At 41.6% G+C, this 13,418-nt stretch overlaps 1 protein-coding gene across 2 annotated transcripts in view; it reads left to right on the plus strand.

Moving 5' to 3' along the window:
• The first annotated feature begins 5,989 nt into the window (after window positions 1-5,989).
• Window positions 5,990-13,418, plus strand: part of SGCG (sarcoglycan gamma) — a 141,134-nt gene continuing 133,705 nt past the window's right edge. The window contains exon 1 of one of the 2 annotated variants that reach the window (XM_063331254.1): window positions 5,990-6,252. The gene's annotated coding sequence lies outside the window, so the exon portion shown is untranslated. The remainder of the gene's footprint in view (window positions 6,253-13,418) is intronic. The other variant, XM_063331244.1, reaches the window with a different exon arrangement.

Below are 13,418 nucleotides of genomic sequence, written 5' to 3' on the forward strand. Positions count from 1 at the left end.
TGAGCAAAAACTATCTTTTTGTCACAGAACTTTGAATGATAGAAGTTGTGTATCTTCTAGCTTTCCATATAATTTTCTAGTAGTATAAATACAGCTATCATTGTCACTAATATCAGTATTATCATTTTATTACCATAGTTACTGTGAATCCTAGACAGAAACCAGAACCACTTTGTGCTAGATGCTGTACAGACAGCAAAACGTATAACCTAAGTACAACAGCAGAAGCAGGAGACAGAAATTAAAGGCCCTACAGATAAACATGGGAACACAGGTACAATTGTGTGTACTCCAAGCATCCAAATGGTGAGAAATTGAGAAATGTTTCACCACAGCTCCTATATCCTCTGCCAGATCCAGAAACCAACTAGTGTCTAATTACAAAAGAGTTCCCATGCGAGAGCCTACACGTCTTTGTGCTTCCTTAGTACCAGTGAAGAAAGGTAGCCTCCACAGTAATATCAGCAGTCACTGTACTTCTGAAGGTCCCCGAAGGGCTTCAGTCCTCTGGAGCTCATACTTAGGTTGGGTCCGATTCATAGATACTGGGTCGGAATGTGAAGAAACACCTTGTCACCCTATCTAATTTCAAGCAGGGAGCTATTACTGATACCTAATCACAGAGCTCAGAAAAAGCTCTGTCTTTTTTGGAGGGGAGGGAATAATATGCTGTCAAGGGCTTGCTAGAAGGCACCTGCTTTAAATTTTTTATAGGTCCTCCTGACAGAAGAAGCAGGTGATGATATATAGCCTCAGAACAGCTGTTGCATCCTCTAGTCCTGAGGTAGACCACCTTGAATTTTTTGGACCTTGAACTTGCACAGTTTGGATGGTGTCCAGGGAGATGGCCTCATAAAACTACCTGAGATTTTTTTCTCAGAGAGAAGCTGATCACTCAGGCATAATCCCTCAAAACATTAAGAACCCTGGGTTGCTCGGGGGTTTTTTGTTGTTTGTTTTGGGTTTTTTATAAGTGCTCAAATTGGATACATAGCATGAGCCAAAGAGATTTCACAGAAACAACATGGCTATTTCACACCCCAGTATACATACTTTTGAAGTTGGGCACTCAGGACAGGGCTATGTTGGCAGCGTAATGGTAGCACGGCTCATGATGGCACTGAGAAAAGTCACACAATAACCCAAAGGCTGTATCTTTGGAGAAAGATGAATAAGTGGCCATGAGCCAGCTGAGTACAGGTGGATCCACGCTGTCAGTATGAGCTATTCCCAACTCTGACCTTGAGTTTCTTTATTGGGAAAGTCATTTAGTTTCTGTTACAGCTGAGTAGGAATTCACAAAAAGACATAAGCAACAGGCCAGTGGATGGGGGATGGGGACAGGTGAGGCAGGAGAACTCAATTGTTTACATGATGGTATAGATGCCACAAAACCTAACCGATCACCATGTTAGCCAGCTCATTACAAAACCAAATCTCTTTACATTCATATCTCACTCATTGTATATTCCATTGTACAAGCAATCTGTCTTCGAAAACAAGTGAATACGCAGTCACTCAAAATAAATGAGTTTTCTTCAAGGATTTTACAGTTGCTATCAATAATATGATATTTTATTTTCTATGGAACAGATTCGTATGCACAAGTTATTACTACCTTTAAGTCTAGGTGATCAACATATCAAATTCTGCTGCTGCCCCAGTGATTAAAACATATTGTGAACATTTTATTTGCACCAATGATTTTTAAAATCATATTTTTGATGTACAAATCCATGTAAATTACGGTATGTTAGCAGGTACATAGTTTTTGAAACAAGCTAGAGCAAATGAAGTATTACTTGCTTCTAGTAGAAAAATATGCTTGTATATAACTATGACAAACTACAGTTTATGAAGGTATATTTACCTGAAAATATACAGTAAATATATATCTGCAAAACTTGCAATGTTCTATCGAGTTGAATGTTCTTAAACTTGTTTCACTTACCAGCCTGTCATTCTCGTTCTGTATAATTTTTTTCTGCAAGAAGGATTTATTTTGATCACTAGCAACCTTTTTTTACGATATAAAGCAGGTATTTTCTTATTTTTTTTTTATTTAAGAAAATGACTGAATTTTCCACTGATTTTGATGTAACTCACTAACATATCCAGGAAAATAATTTGCAGTACATTATCTCAAATTCAGACAGATAGCAGTTCAAGGGAGCAGAAGAGATTTATTACACATAATACAAACTGGTAGCAAACAGCACCCCTGTGTGGGGCCCTTCACAAAAGATTTCACAATTAGCTACAGATCTTGGTTGTTTCATAATGATCAGCAAAAAAACAGTGACAACGAACCTCAGAAGTAACCTGAAAATGTTGATCTCTCCTTCTTTCATATGTACAGAATGCACAGAATTTTCGCCAGTCCTGAGCAGCAGCTCCACGGGTTACTCCCAGGGACCTTCCAACCCCTATGAACAACCAGATAATTATTATTTTCATGAATACTACAACAGCACCTGGAAGCCCAGATTGGCACACCATTTTCTATACTAAAGTATCATCCTCTAGGATCTCTGGTAACAACTTTTGCAAAAATATCTATACATACAAAATATTTAATATTATTTTTAGACATTGGTACAGCAACAGGATTGATGATCCACAAAGAAGATGGAAGACTCTGCACAACAGAGGGCAGGAAGAATAATGAAGAGACAAAACCAAAGGGAAACATACGGATTGTATAGTCCTACGCTAAAGTAGGCTAGCTTTTCTTCTTCTTTTCTTTTTTTTTTTTTTAATTATCCAAGCTATACCCTGGCTAGTCTATGCCTACAATACTTTGATTACTGTAAATCACTCATAAAACACAAGTCCTGTGCCAGACACAAGTCCACCACAGTTCACTACAGCTGTCCCAGAAAAGCTGAGATACAAGGGGTTGGAAGAGACTGGAATAACACTCTGACTGAAAAAGAGAAACACTTCAAAGTGTTGTAGGTCATGCCAAGAAGTTGCAGGAAGTCAACGGAGGAAGGGATTATTCCACACATAGAAGATAAGCTGGATGAAGAGATCAATTAGATGTTCAGCATTTCCTCCTCTCATTTCTGAAGTAAATACTTCATTGTAAACCAAGCAATTTATGCTCCAGTTTCATGTATGCCAGTGTGTATCCCATCTCATATCTCAGTCACTTTCCTCTTGAGGGACAGCAGCCATTCATGAACAGCCATCAGCAGTTCAGTTCATCAGCACAAACTTCCCTTCCCATCAGCAAAAATTAAAAGCAATGAATCTGCATGCCCATATGTGCTTCAAATTGCATTGGCTAAAAGTTAAAACTCAATTCAGTTCTCCACGGACTAGGATGACATCAAGTTTGTAGGCAATATTGCTTTTACCGCTGCTCCTGGGTGTTTAGGATACACTTTGCTACACTGGTTGTAAAGGTGAGCTCAGTTTGGAGACCTGCAATACAACTCTCCACTACCCATGTAGGAACAGTGTAATTATGGACAGTGTAATTTTTATTACATATACAACCAATACTCCCACTCCTTTCAACCCAATACTTCCATGTGTTCAGCTCAGATTTGCTCTCTTTCAAGCTGTGACTTGTTCTTTTGATGTCTAAGTCCCTTCTTGTCCAATAATTCCTGCAGCACTTCCCTTATTTCCTACTTTTCCAGTGCTTTCACTCATGCATATTTCCCCTAATTAAAATCCCTTTTAAATTAAAATCCTTTCTAAATTAAAATCTCTTCCTCAATGGCTCATTTTCAAATGTCCATGACAAGGCAGCCAAACTTCTCCTCCATACCCACCATCTCAGTTTCACATGCATTTCCTCCCAAGCTCCGTAACATTCTGGCTTCCCCAAGCCCCTGATCTTGTCATTCTCTTCACCTTCTAAACCCCTGCCCTTGTCCACGTACATGATACATTTTCTCCTTTGTTGCCTGACAACCTTTTCCTGCTCCTTTCTCCTTTTCAGTTATCCCATTGATATTCACTCCTCTCTGCCTTTCTGAACACCCCTGTTGTAAAATTTGTCAGAAAAAATATATTTATCATTTATCTTTCCAGTCTGCAAATCACTCCTCTTCTCTGTCATGGGCAATTTCCCTCTTTACTTCTGGATCCCATTTTTTTCTCCCAAACTTCCCAATCCCTTATTCCCCCAACACCCCAACATTCTCCAGCATAGGCCCTTTGCTCCTTTTGTGCCCTCTGTCCTGACGCAACTCTGACCACACATCCCGGACTCTTCCAGGAAAAGTGTTCCCAAACTCATACCTCCCAGTGTGAGAAATGCTCCTTATCCAATAACAACAGCTCAGACAGTGAACGATACGAAGCACGTTTTATTTGAACATTCTTGCAAGAACGGGTGACCCAGCAAGTAGGCACACTTCTGGTTCTTGAAACACACCTTTTTATTTCCTAATCCCCAGCTGAATTTTCCCTCCCCTGTTTCCCATTGGTTAGGTACTCCAGGGTTCACACTCTGTCCGGAGCGCCTAAAATTCTTCCTGGATGTCCTGCCTCTGTTTACTTCTCCTTATACTACACCTAAAGGGCTTATCTGACTAGTTTATTTCTTTCATTTTTGGTAAAACTGCTCAATGCCATTAGCCCTGGTTAAATGTTTCACTACCCTTCTAGACACTAATCCGGTATGAATCAGTTTGTCCTTTTGTCTGTGTGATGAGAGATGTTCTACAAGCCTTTGCTGGAGCCTCTTTGTCTAGTCATTCCCTTATCATGTCACCTCTGATGGAAACAGCTTTTCTTCCTTGCAAAAACAATACCTGCCTTTCTTACACTAGGCTGACCATGAACATGCCCTGCCACGCCATGACCCCATCTGGAGTACTTGCGTCCAGCTCTGGGGCCCCCAACATAAGAAGGACATGGACTTGTTGGAGCAGGTCCAGCAGAGGGCCATGAAGGTAGTCAGAGGGCTGGAGCACCTCTCCTATGAGGACAGGCTGAGAGAGCCGGGGCTGTTCAGCCTGGAGAAGATAAGGCTCCAGGGAGACCTTATAGCAGCCTTCGAGTATTCAAAGAACTTAATTGCTGAGGTCTTCTCCCTGGCATCCAGTGACAGGACACATGCAGATGATTTAAACCTGCACCGGGGATGTTCAGACTAGACATTAGGAAGCATTTATTTGCCAAGAGGGTGGTCAAACACTGGAACAGGCTTCCTAGAGGTGGTCGATGTCCCAAGCCTGACAGGGTTTAATAGGCATTTGGACAATGCCCTTAATAACATACTTTAATTTTTGGTCAGTCCTGAGTTGGTCCGGCAGTTGGACGAAGTGATCATGGGGCCCACAGATAAGATGGGGAGGGACCCTTTATCAGGGAGTGAAGTGATAGGACGAGAGGTAATTATTTTAAACTGAAAGAAGGTAAATTTAGGTTAGATATTAGGAAGAAATCCTTTACTGTGAGGGTGGTGAGGCACTGGAAGAGGTTGCCCAGGGAAGCTGTGGATGCCCCATCCCTGGAAGTGTTCAAGGCCAGGCTGGATGGGGCTTTGAGCAGCCTGGTCTAGTGGGAGGTGTCCCTGCCCATGGCAGGGGGTTGGAAATAGGTGATTTTCAAGGCCCCTTCCAACCCGAACCATTCTGTGATTCCATGACCCCAAACCCGCTCCCCAGCACAGGCCGAGCCCAGCCCTGCCCGTCCCATGGCCCCACTCAGCCGCCCTCTGCCGAGGCGGGGCGGGGGCGCCCTCCAGAGGTGGCGGCCGCTCTCTGCCCTGCCGTGCCCTCCCTGCCGGCGGCGACAGGCCCCAGGGACCCGCCGGCCGCGAAAGACGCGGGGGGACAGAGCTGCGGCGCGGTGAAGGGGGCAGCCCTGTCAGAGCCGCGGAGCTGCTGCCGGTGGGGCCGCACCGGGCGCCTGTTGCCGCGGGGAGGGCGGGCGCCGGGGCGGGCCGTGGGCCACCGGGCGAGGAGGGTGCTGGCGGCTCGGGAAGCGGGGCTGCTGCCCGGCCGCCGTGTGGAGGAGGGAGGGAAGGAGGGAGCAGCTCGTTTCCCGCCCCCTGCTCGGCCTCTTCTCCTCCCTCCCCGCCTGCTTGCTTCCCTCCCCGCCGCGCCGGCGAGACTGCCAGAGCGGCGCCCGCCCAGCGCCCGGGGCTGCCGCCCCGCCGGGAGGAGGGAAGGAGGCGCTGCCTGCGGGGGAGGAAGCTGGATGAAGACTTGTGCCTCAGGGCGGGTCGGGCATGAAGGGGACCGCGGGGACTCTGCCCTGCCCTGCCCTGCCCAGCGGGGACATCAGGTAACGGCCCCGCACGCCTTCCCCCCGCCCTCCCCAGCCCTGCGCGCCTCGCCCCGGCCGGGCCCGGGAGAGGGCAAGCGCCATCGGAAAAGTTGCCCTCCCGCCGCTTGCCGAGGGGCGGAGGAGGGAGGCGAGGAGGCAAGTCCTGGGTGCAGAGGGTGCACGTCGGTCTCGGCGAGACCCACTTCGCGCTCTGGAAACTCCGCCGGGTCGCTGAGGCGATGCTCGTCCCGCCGCGGGGGGGGGAGGGGGAGGCGCCGAGCAGCGGGGCCTCGGAGTCCCCCTGCCTGGGCGGCCGCGGCTCGGTGCCGGGGCTGCGGCCGGCAGAAAGTTTGCAGCGGGAGGGCGAGGGGCAGGGAGAAGCGTGGGGAGGGGGCGCAGCCCTTGCCGGGGGGGCACAAGGGGCCGTGGGCGCCGCGGCGGGTCCCCCCACCCGAGCCGTGGCGGGAGCGGTGTCGGCAGCGCTTCGCCGGACTTGTTCCACTCCTGCGACCTCGGGTGCCGTTCGCCGCGGGGAGGTAGGGTTAAGCATCCGTAGAGGTATAATGTTGGCATCTTTAATGGTCTTCCGTGGAATTTGCTAACCTCCTTGCGCCAGCGTAGAGATGTTTAGTAAAAAAAAAAAAAAAACAACAAAAAAACCAAAACAACAAAAGCTTAGCAGAAAGAAATGCATAGCGGTACACCTGGGAATTCAGTGTGCTGCTTGTATTCTATGGCATTACTCTAAATGCACGGCTGTTCTTCCTGAATCACACCCTGCTGGGGCTTTTTAACTGAACGTTTGTGGATTTGGTATAAACTTTGAGTGAAATTTGTGGATTATCATTAACGCTATTGGAGATTAAATCCCACCTTCAGTGTTTCACAGTGATTTTCGTCCCCCTTTGCTTATAAAGGAAAACAGATCGGATTTGTGGGTTTTTTTTTATTAGTTTTTCTAAAGTCATTTAAGGAATAAAAAGTGAACAGAGTGCTGCACAGAGGTTCTATGTACCAGTTCTACAAAGTGAGAAAATGACACTGAACCACCTTAAAGACAAACAAATAAAAAATCTATACCTTCAAAAGCCCCCTTCCTTACCAGCCCAAAGAAAGATGTGTACATTGCAAACTGCCTTGAGAATGAAAAGATTTAAGTAATTTTAAATAAGGTGAGGTCTCCCTCATAGAGAATGTTCTGCACTAACTCCCTTGATTAAATCAGAGAGAATCTACCTTAAGAGTTACCATCTGTGGTTCTATTTTACTTCCAAATTTTCAAATACGGTGTTCGTTGCAAAAGCCAAAAGAAAAACTTGAATGCAACGAACTTAATTTCATTAAATCAGAAGAGGATGTATAGCTTTTTGGGGTTTGCTTTTTTTTTTTTTTTAGTAATTAACAAATTTGGAACCAAATTTAGGGGAGCATTCAAAAGCATGCTAGATTGAGCAACAGCATTTGTTACTGCAGGTAATGCCAATGATTGCTCACTGGACATTGATAAAGCAGTGTAGTTAACGCTGGTTTTCAGATTGAGACTTTTCTTAAACACACTGTTATCCTCCTAAGAAGGTCTATGGCAGTTAATGACCGAATGCAGCTTGGAGACTACTTTTTCAGTAGCTCAGTTTTTTATTAATGGACTTTTATACTGATTAAGCTGAGAGGGGGCTGAGGAAAGAGAAGTATAGGCATGTATAAAACTTGAAAAGCTTCCCACTTTTGTGTGTTTTGTCCTCTGGTTAGGGTTTTGTTTTTTTTTTTTCATTGTCAGCTTCCAGTGTAACATCTCTCTGGGCTTTCATGCAAGTGGCAGATTTTATTAAACATATGAAACAATTTTCTATTGTAAATTGTTCTGTAGATCTTAACTTCCTTTAAAAGATAGATATGACTAGGGAATTATCATTTTTCTTGGCAGCATGACAGTTAAAACTTGGTTCGCATAGGAACGAGCATGTGTAGTGCACTAAAAGAAGGTGTCATTCTAAACTGTCATTGACTAACTTTTCAATGTGTCTGTGAAAGTGATTATATCGCTTGTAAAATGACTGCTTGGATATAACTAAGAGGGAAGAAAGAATTAATGTAGTGATGTAGGATCTAATTTAAGATTCTGAGTACAGATTTAATATTTGTATGCCTATGGTTTTATTTCTTTAAACAGGTATTTGAGTTAATTTTCTTCATATTGGCATCCCAGTTAAACTCATGAAAGTACTGTTGATGCAGCAGTGCTTAAGCTACATAGAGGTGGAGCGTGGATTTTTGCTTTTTATAACATCCTGAAGCAAAATGCTTTGTTTGCTAATAAGCTTTCTATTCTGATAACACGTCCAAATTCTATATAGCTATTGCTATCTAAAGCTAAGCTCATGTTAGGAGTCAGGAGTTTAAACATGTGTTGAACAAATGTTCTTTTACAGCATGTGAAGTCTTAAGCAGTGAAAATGGCCAGGTGGAGCAAGGGAGGCATATAAAATGCCATTAAGGTATCGAAGCGTGGGAAGTTTGTTAAAAGGGGAAAAAAGAGAAGGAATTCAGGAATTGAGGGTGATGAACTTTTGCCGTAAAAACTGTTACCAGCTTTTGAAGATACTTCATACCTTGAGGATTTGGGGTAAAGGTATACCTGGACAAACAGTTGAGGTATTTGCCTTTACCTGAAAACTATGGTTGCATATAAAGCATTTTTCTTGTTCGGTTTGCAAACCTTGTACTGCTATACTTTAAAGCCTTCTCTTGAAGGCTTCTCTTGAACCATGACAGAAAATGCATTACTTCATTGTTAAACCTGTTTGGTGCGGTTGAGCTAGGTAAAATGACGGTGAACTAGTTAACTGAGTGTAGTGTTTGTGTAGAAGCAAGAGACTGATGCAAAATGGAATACTGGCTAAAGAAAATTCCATCTTAGTTACAAGTTCAACACCCAGGCACTGGGGAGTGCATACTGTAGAATGTGCAATCTGTAGAAAGTAAGGGCTAGCTTTTGTGAAAGGATTCCTTCTGGTGGCCACAAATAAGTACTATCCCTGTGTAATGAGCAGTGAGGTTTCTCCTTTGCGTGCCCATTCTGTGTGTTTTTCCCTGTCTTCTGTTAGATCACCACTCAGTCTCCTCTCAACTCCTAATGCTTTAATTTTTCCTTTTATGTCAGCTTTTCTAGACCTCTAGCAGTTCTTATTTTCTGCTGAGTTCCTTTTAGTTCTTCTGCATTCCTTAGGTAGAGTGCTCTCTATAAAAAAAGTAAACCTGTAGCCTAACCAACAAGTAAACTGTAAAGATTAGTTTACACTTCAAGGCAGTGTGTTGTCTTCTATGTGAGAATATTCTGTTGCTGATCCCTTTTAGCTCTTGGTAACTCCAACCACCAAAATACCATTTTGAAGAATAGCTACCTATTATTTGTCCTTATCCTCTATTTTCTCCGTTGATGATGCTTACATAAATTATTTACCTTCTTGAATTGCATCTTAATTTTCTCCTAGATCATGTCTTCAGTTTAGCGTGATTATTCTGAATTTTAGTCCTGTATATTAGGACTTCTGGCTCCAGCTTCTAGCTCTCCTTGGACTAAAGTCATGCTCAGATTTAATAAGTATACTCTTGTCATTTAAGTTTATTAATAAAGTGGTGAATATTATATATCAGGACAGACTGGAGAAGCCCCTCTTAAGAAAGTCTTCCAGTTTGTTAATTAATTGGTAATAATGATTCTCTGAATATGGTATTGTAACCTATTTTAAAAATAAAATCAAGGCAACGGGTTTCAGTCTGTAGGTATTATATGAGTGCATAAATACGGGTATTATTGTCTGTTACCAGCTATTATCAAGCCTAAAGCAGGAGTAATATGTATTTCTGTGTTATAAAGGTTTTGTTGTCACAGCTTGCAAGAAAAGAAGGTGCTTTTGAGGCCTCAAGTTTAGAAATTCTTTTTAATGCAGTAGTTTTCACTGAGCAACCAAATACCTTTTCTTGAATGTCAGGTCAAAATACTCCTGGGCAATGTACCTTGCCTCGTATCATGTATACTGCTTGTAATTAAAATGCTTTCCACAAACTTCACAAAAATTACCAAGGTAATATAAGTGCTAGTTTTGCTTTTTAGTTCCTGACAATTATTCATAATAAGTGACTTTAGTCAGCAAATATTGGGGAATAATATAGTCAAATTACTGAGCTGTTTGATTAACTACCGTGTTTTAGATAATTTCTAAATGTCATGCAAGGTCAACATTTGTACACATTTATGAAAACATTAGAGGAAAACTACATATAGGATTGAAAAATAGGATTTGTTGTTAGGGGTATATGTCCTGAAAATCTTAGCAATCTGAAGTCTCTTAAGAAATCGTCATTATATTAAATTTGATGTTAAATTTACCTGCTTGCTGCTGATATGTAGAGGTTTAGATTTAACAGAGTGATACTGAACATCTAATTATCTTTTTTTTCCACTTCAGTGGAGAGGCTCACTATAATGTTCCAAATTAATGTATTTGTCAATATTGCCGTTGATTTAAGTCACATAACGTGTATCAGCCTCTGAAATTGAAGAATTACTTTTGTAAACTGCGACATATGTAGATCACACAAAAATACACACAAAAATAAATTACTAACTCGTGGTTGTGCATTAAACATTCACTACTTCTGAAGATGAACATTTTTTATAAAAAATGTGGAAAACTTCATAATGTCATGTCTGTATAAACCTGGAGAGACAGCTTCTATTTGTTTTGTAAGAGTTGATCTATGGAATTTGAATTTTCTGTAGTGAACACCATTACTCATTATTATCATGAAAAATTACCAGTAAAAACATGTCTGTGTTGTAGAAAAGTAGGTAGTATTTAGAATAGGACAGTTTTGAGGAAGAAGTTTCAAGATTCAAGAAATTGTGCAATGTGTACAGAAAAAAAATGCATTAATTAAAAAAATGACAAAATAGCATATTTATAAGTTTATGCTAAACCCAGCAATTTATTTGATTTCAGGAACAAGGAAGTTCTTTACATAACTGTCTGGCAGTTTTTCCAAAATAAAGTTTCTTTGTTAATGGGGAATTGTAATGTAATTTGCAATGTTATTTGTGACAAAAGTAATATGTGAAAAATCATAGCATAATACTGTTTCTTTGGCTTGATCTCTTTAGGCACAACACTTCTTCGGGCTATGAAGTTTGGCATGGTTTTTGCTAGGAGGTTTGAGGACACCGGTATTTTTTGTATATATTTTTCACAGAGGTGCACATGTACATAAATAAAAAGTACTCAGTCTTTTCCTGGTGTCAGTTTCCAAACCTGCGAGTATTTGAATCAGACACCAAGAAAAGAGAATTGAAGTGGAAAGATCTGGCTGATTAAAGAATTTTTTTGTGGAATCTCATACTCCACTCTCAAAAACAAACTCCCCAAAATCATATGAGAAAGAAGGTTGTAACCAGTCTTGAAAAGAGTATGATAGCAGCCATTGTGGAAGTCTAGAGACGGCCTGCTGCCGCCTCCTTGTTATTTGAGCTGACACTGTGTTCTGAAGCCTTCTATTCTTTAGAAAGAAGGTTTAGTTTTTAGAAAACCATTTACTATGTCTTGACACTTGACGGCCAGAGCCATCTTTTTGTCTGAAGTGCAAGGTCATATTATTACTTCTCTTGGGACATTCATCGTTGGATGACCTGTGTTCTTTACAGACCTAGAAGGAAGTCAGGCCCAGTTACAAACATGATTAGAGGTCTTCTCAGGATCTTTTCAGGCATGTGATGAGTTCACTAAGCCTTGTAGGCAGTGAGATCTCCTTCCTCCCTTAGTTCACTGGCTGGCTAAACCAAGGTCATCTCGGGAAGCTCTTTAATTGCTTTGGTCAGTGCAAGACCAAGTGAAATTGAACAACCGTAATGGTCTTGTCAGTGTGAAGAATGCTCTCCTGTTCCTCTCGGTCTATAAAATTTGTTGAGGCAATTGTAGACATGCACATTGTGATTCCGCCAGATTCGTTGTAGTGGGCATTGGTGGGAAAAAACATTATGGTTGGGGAATGACTTCTGTATGTATGCGTGGTATATATGATAGTGTCTGGTTATGTGTACTGTATGGTAGCATACATGTTCCTGGTGCTTCATATTCTTCAACTAACATTTTAGAGTAAATTCACTCAGGTGGTAGCTGCTTGAACATTGAGTGATTATTCCTTCAGACATCAGGGCTTCCCTTTTCTGGCAGGTTAACCAAACCCATGATGGTATGTGTCTTCACTCTTCCCAGTCAGTGAGAACATAGATGGTAACTGTATAGGGTGGGTGCTTGTCTGAATCAAGATCAATGGTGTTCACAGTAACAGTTGCTTCATTTCGGTGTTTTGAGTTTCATAAGTACAAAATGCATGAAAATCGTTCTTACATAAACTTCAGGAATTGCTGATAAGAATTGGCAGCTCTTGATAGTACTGTGTACTTTGTAAACCAAAAAGCAAGGGGAACTGGGTCTCCTTTGTCAAGAAAACATGATGGTTTTGATATGCTGTATTACCAGTGAAGTTAACTTTTTATTAGTTAGCTTACCTGGTTCCTTAAACTTAAAGATGAATTCAGCGAGGTTTCCAGTTTGGTTTTGGAGTGTTTCTTATAATCATGTCTCTTTTGAAACTACCTTATTTTGGTTAGGATTTTTTTACTCACAGGATTTTATTTCTTTCTAGTGCTTTTGCCAACCTGGAAAAATTTCATTCTATCACATATATTGGGTACTCCATCCATAGAAGTAATCAGAGATCAGCCAGTCTGGAAATACTTAGAGCTAGATGTCTGCAGCCAGGCTAATTCTTTAGAGAGGAGATTCTAAAATTTTAAAGGAAAATTTAAATTGAAAAGGCTAGAAAAACATGAAACCAATTTTATTGTTGAGCATACAACAGCTTTTCAAAAGAGCAGGTATTTATATGTTTGCAAGTGGAATGAGCTACTGGAAATTGTGGAAGTTTTCCTCCACCCCAAGAAGTGTTATAAAGAAAGACTATAAATCATTTGGATTTGTTGTTTTGAAAAAAAGTATCAATATATTCAAAATAGAGTTGAAGATTTTTCTAAAAGAAAAGAAAGGTTAATTTCTTTAGCACTTTGTCCTTGGCAAAACCAATTTACTTATATGCATGTTTTCACTATTTTCCTTTAGGGAAAGGAT

Source organism: Chroicocephalus ridibundus, chromosome 1 (assembly GCF_963924245.1).
Source record: "Chroicocephalus ridibundus chromosome 1, bChrRid1.1, whole genome shotgun sequence".
In the NCBI taxonomy this organism is placed as follows: Eukaryota; Metazoa; Chordata; class Aves; order Charadriiformes; family Laridae; genus Chroicocephalus; species Chroicocephalus ridibundus.